The sequence below is a fragment of the Camellia sinensis genome, chromosome 6, assembly GCF_055761805.1.
Source record: "Camellia sinensis isolate YWXY chromosome 6, ASM5576180v1, whole genome shotgun sequence".
NCBI classification, from domain to species: Eukaryota; Viridiplantae; Streptophyta; class Magnoliopsida; order Ericales; family Theaceae; genus Camellia; species Camellia sinensis.
Window position 1 is genome coordinate 45,397,182 of NC_138966.1, and position 7,679 is coordinate 45,404,860.

General features: G+C 35.6%; 1 pseudogene across 1 annotated transcript; it reads right to left on the reverse strand.

Moving 5' to 3' along the window:
• Positions 1 to 409: 409 nt before the first annotated feature.
• On the reverse strand, positions 410 to 7,460 carry LOC145789364 (putative LRR receptor-like serine/threonine-protein kinase At1g14390; annotated as a pseudogene). Its single transcript, XR_014332324.1, has 7 exons — positions 5,909 to 7,460; positions 5,360 to 5,493; positions 5,000 to 5,246; positions 4,290 to 4,482; positions 1,830 to 1,882; positions 1,635 to 1,746; positions 410 to 866 (listed from the first exon to the last, which is right to left on the reverse strand). The product of XR_014332324.1 is annotated as a putative LRR receptor-like serine/threonine-protein kinase At1g14390 (transcript).
• Positions 7,461 to 7,679: the final 219 nt, after the last annotated feature.

The following is a 7,679-nucleotide window of genomic DNA, read 5'->3' on the forward strand; positions in this document are numbered from 1 at the left end:
TTGCCCCTTAAACTATTGATATTAGTTTATTTTACTGCAATCAATCAAGTGATTTAATATTTCCGACAGATAAAATAATTTGCTACAATTAATTGTGTTTTGTATTTTATTTAATATTGAATATTTTAAGGGGTAATTGTTCTGTTCAAATCAATATTTGAGAAAACAAATTGACACTAGTGTGATAATTTTAGGGGATAAAGCAAATTTTTTTCTTAAATTAATGTAGAACCAAAAAGATGATTGGTTAAATTCGGAATCTAAAAATTTGAAACCAAGCAAGTGCAGTTAAATTTTGAGTTTGATTCTAATTAACCCAAACCAACTCCATTCATGTTGAGCCCTATTTCTTTTCAAAATAGAAAAAGAAACTATATGCATAGAATTCAATCACAGAACCGAGTGAGTTCCACCTCATGTGAGAGGGTTCTGTTCGATTTTGTTAGTAAATTCTATGCACTTACAATTTTATAAAAGCATAAGGGGGATACATTGTTGAATCACTAAAGCCCTATACAGAGTAACTACACATGATCATGAAATTCAACAGGATAGCTGCTGAATTACACCACAAGATAATGAAATTCAGGTAACAAACACTGCAAATCTGAGAAGTTTAATTGAAGGCAATACTAGACTTTTGTGCTAAGGCTTCCACTGCTAGTCCATCCTTCTTGAACTTGAATTGAGTATTGCATGTGCCAAAGAACATCTTCAATGGTGGGACGTGAGATTGAATCTTTGCTGAGGCATTTCATGGTGATTTCGACTGCAGTTTTTAATCATTCGTGTGCAAATGTGCCACGAATGGAAGGATCGATTGCTTCACGCAATCTCAATGGTGACTCTGCTAAACCTCTTTCAAGCTGTGAAGTGTAAAACGAAGTTGAAGCAAATTAGGATCAAGCACACTTGCAGGATACTAGAATTTGAAGAAAGAAAAATCAGCAATGGTGTGTGCTCCCAAAAAAATTCTCTTTGAAAAGTACTTTGAAAATGAAATGTGGACAAAATTTGAATCTACACTATACATAGGGTATTTTTCAGGAATACAAGATTATCTTTCTCTAAATTATTCCATCTCTCTGTCTTAATGCACTAACAACCATTGAATTATGCCTTGAGATTTAAGTGTCTCGAGATGCTCACACAATTTAATGATTGGAAGTGTATTAAGATAGAACGCTATGAGATTTAAGATATAATTTATCACATGCATTTGCAACATCACGTGGTTGTATGCCCAACCAATAGTGTTTCGTGATTGGTTCAGTTATTATTCCTCTGTTTTTGTGACATATAAGTAGATAGTCCCTTGTTATTGGGCAAGTATTTGCATAATTAAGTAATTATTTTGTCTTATCATAACATCATATTGGTTGTATGGTTACATACTACAAAAAAAAATAAGAAAATGGTGGGCAAGTCATAAAACACCATTAGTGAGTTGGGAGGATGGATATCTTTTCCCAAGTAAGAATAAGATGTTCTCAATCTTTTTCCAAGGTTATTTCAGTGACTCAAACCCACATCATTCAAAATGCCAACATTAACATTTACTGTTGGACCGAATCATCATCCTTTGAGATTTTGAAGGAAATGAAGAGAGAAAATGATGGAAAATAAATATATACCTGAAGTTTGAGCTCAGCCAATTGAGTTTCGGATGTGATTGGTTTACCAGAAATTACTTCAAGTAGAATTACACCCAGTTGATAAATATCATTCTTTTTTGCACTTTCAGTGCTGCATATACATACAGAGCTTCTATGAAAATGAATTCAAGGTTTTAAAGATGACAATGAAGATTAAGTGGAAAAAAATATTACCTGGAAAGCCTGTTGGGGTTGTCTTGTCCATTGAGAGGGCTCTCTGAACCTAACTGAGAACATTTCAAAAATGCAAGAGGAGTTGAGCAGAAAGACTGATCTATTTGATGAAATAAACAGTTTGATTGATTGTGTTTTTATTCTGTCCTGTTTTCGATTTTTATTTTAGAAAAGTTATTGGGGTGAAAAATAATTTATTTATTTATTTATTGGTGGTTAGGTGGAATTTACAAAATAATGTTGGTTATGAGATAAAGCGATGATTTGGTTACAATTTGCAAATGACATTGGTTATGAACAAATAATTATAATCATCGGCTAAATTCAATCTTTAAATCAATGAAAATGCCGTAATCGTTCTGTCGACTCAAATTCTCAACATTATTTTTGGTCGGTATAAAATTATAGCCATGTTTGATTCACAAGACTAGTCGTGAGGTATTAATAATATTATCAAAATATTGTGGTATTCACTATCCAATTGAATTAATATGATAAATTATCCATTAGATTAATAATTTCACCCCACCCCATTACTAATAATTCTGCAAATTTGTTGAATTAATTATCTATTAGATTAATAATCCTAAACCAAATATTAAAACAAATATAAGATAATTGGGCTCACGAATTAATAATTACAGTCTCATACTCTAATCCATCCAATCAAACATGCTCTATGAGTTCTACTCTGCACTCTACTCTACGTTCAAAAGTATTACTTAAAAATAAATTTGATTGTTTGTAAAAATCAGGAATCTAATGTGTAATATTTGTTGGACAAACCTTTTGCATATTACAGACAACTTCCAATATTAAAAATAAAAACTTCCCTTATAACAACACTGACATATATTAAGGATCCGTGATCAGCAAAATTCTAGAACTTTCCTAAAACAAGGCATGCTTTACTTTACATAAATACATCTCAAATCACCACTCTCTTTCCAACAGCTTTCCCCCATTAACTTTCTCTCCAAGCAAACAACTCTCTCTCTTGCATGGTCACCATGAACACCACCAAGACAACCACCCAAGGCCGCCGGAAGATCGAAATCAAGAAGATTGAGAGCGTAAGCAATCGCCAAGTCACCTTCTCGAAACGCCGTGCCGGCCTCTTCAAGAAGGCCAGTCAACTCTGCATCCTCAGCGGCGCTGAGATCGCCATTGTCGTCAAATCTCCCGGAAAGCGCACCTTCGCTTTCGGCCAACCCAGCGTCGACGCCGTGATCGATCGATACCTCACCGGAACCTCCGCCGCCGCCGAGCAGAACAACGGCCCTTCGGTGCTCGATTTCAACGAGAAATACGCCCAAGTTTCGAAGGAATTGGAGGCGGAGAAGAGGCGGAGAGCGGTGATTGAGGAGACAAAGAAGGCGGCGAATGACGGCGGATTTTGGTGGGATGAGGCGGTTGATGATCTAGGATTAGAGGAGCTGGAGCAGTACGTGGCGGCGTTGGAGGAGTTGAAGAAGAATGTGAGTATGAAAGCTGATGAGTTGATGATAATGAAAGCGAATTCTTCAATGATGTTTGGTATGAATGAAAGTTCGAATCATGGTGGGCTGGGTTTGATGAGTGATTGTGCTACTTCTACGGTTCCTCATGGGTTTGATTGTGCGAATTCTTCAATGATGTTTGGTATGAATGAAAGTGCGAATCATGGCGGACTGGGTTTGATGAGTGATTGTGCTACTTCTATGATTCCTCATGGGTTTGATTTTGGACGTGGCCAGTTCTGAGTTGGTGTTTGGTTGAAAACGATTTTCTTAGTCCTGGCGAATTTGGGTTTTACTTCCATTCCATATTTAGAATGTTATTGGATTGGAAAATCAAGTTAAATTAACAAATACAAGGTTGATTTGCAATTTTTTTTTTGGGAAGGTTGGAACAAATTACTCCAATATTTGTGGTAATTGTCATTGGGTTTCCTTAATGGAATCAATATCTTGTAATGTAAGGTTCTGTTGATCTTGAATTTATGGAAAAGAAAAAAGAAATTATATTAGTTGTTCACATAACTTGCATCTTGTGTCAATTTATTTATTGTAATTATCAATTTACTTTGAAATAAAACTACATGTTTATTTATTTTTATTTTTATTCTGTCCTGTTTTACATATTTTTACCTCTGTAGCTTTCAAATTTTACTTTAGTTTGAATTATTTCAGTTTGAACAATATTAACTACATATATTTTAAGTTCACTTTCAATATGGCTACTTCTTTCAAATTACCGTCAATTTTTTTTCTGTACTAACTCATACAAGTGACAAGAAATGTGAAATGTACTTTTTTAACCTAAATGCAAAAAAAAAAAAATTGCTAATTTTCAAAAAGTATTTCACACGTAAAAGTGTCATGAAACTTTTCATTTTTTGAAGACACGAAAAAGCAAAAACCCGGTTGCCAATGTTCAGGAATTGGTAATAATGTAAGCTTGAAATCAAAAATTTCCCACCTTGGATGGCAATGAAATGTTGAGCTGCTAATTTTGGCGGTGAGAGTTTTGTCCAACAATATGTTTTCGATCTTGAGATCATTTCCATACATTCCTGGAGTGATTCCGGAGTGCAAGAACTGGATTCCCCTGGCAATCCCCACTGCAATCCTCCTTCTCTGTGGCCATTTCAGATACTCCCTCTTTATCCAATCTGCCAAATTCAGAAAAACACAGGCATTGCCTTATGTCAGATTCTCTCTCTGTGGAACTAATCTCATAAATTCTTGAACTATCAAAATTCTTCACCTTTCTCCTCCAAAAATGGGGTCTTTGTACAACTTTTGATAGTTGAGAGTCTATAAGTATTTTTAAAGTCAACAGAATGATAAGGTGATATTCAATGGTAGTTAAGGGGTAAAGTGTAATTAACCTTACATTTTAGTATAATCCCAAATAAGCTATCTAAAATTATATAATAAATACAAAAAAAAAAAAAAACTTTATAAAAATATCCTTATTTATGTCCAAACAAAAAATACACGTGTTTATGAAATGTTTGTTGAAAAGAATAATTATAAAGAATAGGTAAATTACATGAAAATTATTATTATTATTTTTTTGGGTGACAAAAGGGGGCTAAGCCCATCATTGGTTTCTCTAGTTTCACTTTGGTCATTGTATGTTTTTTGTGTCAGGGACATTGACATGAAGTGTGCTATTTATTTTACCTGTAAGGTGATCCCTCAAAGACCCATTTGCAACATGTTCAAGGACAATGAAGACAGTGCTAGCTGCATTGGGGTGGTGGTTCTGGTATGTCACAATGCAGTGTCCTAGAACACTGACCAAATGCCGATGCCTTAGCTTCGATATCACTTCCACGTGCTGCTGCAAGCTTTGTTGCGAATGCTTTTGTTTCAACTTCAGACATTTCACCAGGCAAATCAAGCCGTCTCTGAGCCATCCTCTATAGAGCTGTAATCAATGAAAACTAATTGTTCATTGATTAATGTGAATAAGATTGAAAATAGTAAGATGCTCTAATTTGTCTCGTTCAATGAAATTTGTGTCGATCTAACTCTTTTTACCTGTCCCTGAGATCCTTCCCCAGCCAAATTTGAGGGGTCGAAGTTGTTTGTCACATCTTCCATTTCCTCCAATGTGAAAACATGTTATGGTGGTAGCCCCATCAACAGCATCGTCATAGTTTGTGGTACATGTCCTATGTAATCGAATTTTTTTGTCACTAAACCAAGCTATTTTCATGAACTTTGAATGAACATTTAAGTGATTTCTCAACAACCAAGGTGAGAGAATGAATGAAAGTACATTTTAGGCCCACCTGTGGTTCCATAGCACTTGGTTTCCTAATTTTTTAAAACAGCTAAATATTCTTCATATAGTTTTGAATATATAGCAAAACCAATTCTGTTGGCTTTACTTGTAAAAAGACATTTATACCCTTGGTCTTCCTCCACAACATGGTAAAATGGATTTTGTAAAAAATGGGAACCATATTTGACTATATTTTTAAAAAATCACAAGTAATAAACATTTTGGGCCATATCGCAGCAACAACATGGTAAAATGAATTTTGTAAAAAATGGGAAGAAGAAAGATCAAGATCAAGAGCTTACTTCCATCAATGGCAGGCTCGCTCCGAACAGAGCTCTTCTCCAAAACAAAGCTATTGCATTCGAAACTATCATCTTTCTTTTTCTTCTTCTTCTTCTCTCTTCTAAAAATTATCAAAATCAACAATCCAACCGCGAAAACTGCCCCAACAACACCACCAAAATACCGTTTGCCCTTAGACTGCCCCTCGCGATTCCTATTCGGGGAATAACCGCCAATGCTTCTTTCTGACAGAAGGAATACGGGTGTTGATATTCCAAACCTCCACTTGTCAGACAATTCCATGAACTCAGTACAGTTCGATTGGTGGCGTTTGATCCAATGCAGGCGGGTAATTTCCCAATCAAAAAGTTGCTAGAAATATCAACAAAAGTGAGATTGACACTACAAGATAGATTCAATGAGAGAGCACCATTGTATTGATTGTCATCCAAATTGAGGTACTGGATTGAAGGCAGAGAAAACAGAGGAGATGGAATAGGACCCACAAGTTTGTTTCCCAATACATCGAATCGTTGAAGCAGATCAAAGTCCTTGATCTGTGAAGGAATTCCAGATCTCAAAGAATTGTTTTTTAATTTGATTGTTGCAAGATTGGTACTCATAGATGGAAATTCAGGCCCGAGGCGATTGATACTTAAATCGATCTCTTGAAGAGATTGTAAGCTTTTCATGTCTGGAACACTCCCATTGAAGAGATTGTCAGCCAAAACAAGGCTCGTGAGATTTGTCAAAACTGAAATCGATCCAGGAATTTCTCCGGAGATGAAATTCGAACTGATATTCAGTTTCTCGAGTGATTTTAGTCTGTTGATCGTTGCGGGTAATTGACCCCATAAGCCTTAGGACACTAGTGAGAGTACTTTCAAATTGGAGAGCTTGGTTAGGACTCTGAAGAAGGTACCGATGGAGAATTTATCAGAGAGAGTTTCCTGAGAAACAAACAAGTTTCCTGAGGTGGGTTTTGGTGGAATGTGGGATCGGGAGGGGAGGTTCTGTTTCCCACGAGAGAAAATTCTGTTATGTGATTTTCCGAGCAGGCAATCACTAGATATGGTGATTGAGGGAGGTAACAGAAGCTGGTCCAGTTTTTCCATCCTTGAAGGGCTTCTGGGTATTCAAGAATTTGTTGGATTTGGAAAAGAATTCTGGTTTCTGATGGAGATAACTGAGCTATTGAAGGAGGGAGAATGACAAGAAAGAGCAAGAAACAGAGGACGGAATCCCGGAAAATCTCCATTTTCTCGGGAAAATGAAACCCAAATCCAAATTTCAAGTTCCTTTCATCTTGTGAGGATGAAGAGATTCAAGTGCTGACATTTACTGTATCTAGGAATTTGTGGACTGCAAAAACTTCAATATATTGAACTAGAAACTGAAACTACAGCTATTATGAAAAAGACACCTCTATTGAGGTAGTTTAGTTACAAGGAATATCGTAAATAGTTGGGGAGAGAATGAATGAGGAAGAGTGGGAAAATATTTTAGGAAGAGAAAATAAGATGGAAAATGGAGAGAACCTATTTCTATGAAGAGAGTCAGATATCTGAAGAAAGTGAGTTTCGTTTCCTTGCAAGTGAAAGTTGAGATGTACACACCATGGGCATCATTGTAAGTGAAAGCCGACTAATCATTTTCAGATTATTAATCCGTTATGTATAGTAATATTTTACATTTGAAATGTTTGATTGTTTGTGATGATTTAAATAAGTATACTTTGTGACTTTTTTTATGAAAAGATATATAGAAAAGTAAAGAGGTGATGTGATCTAA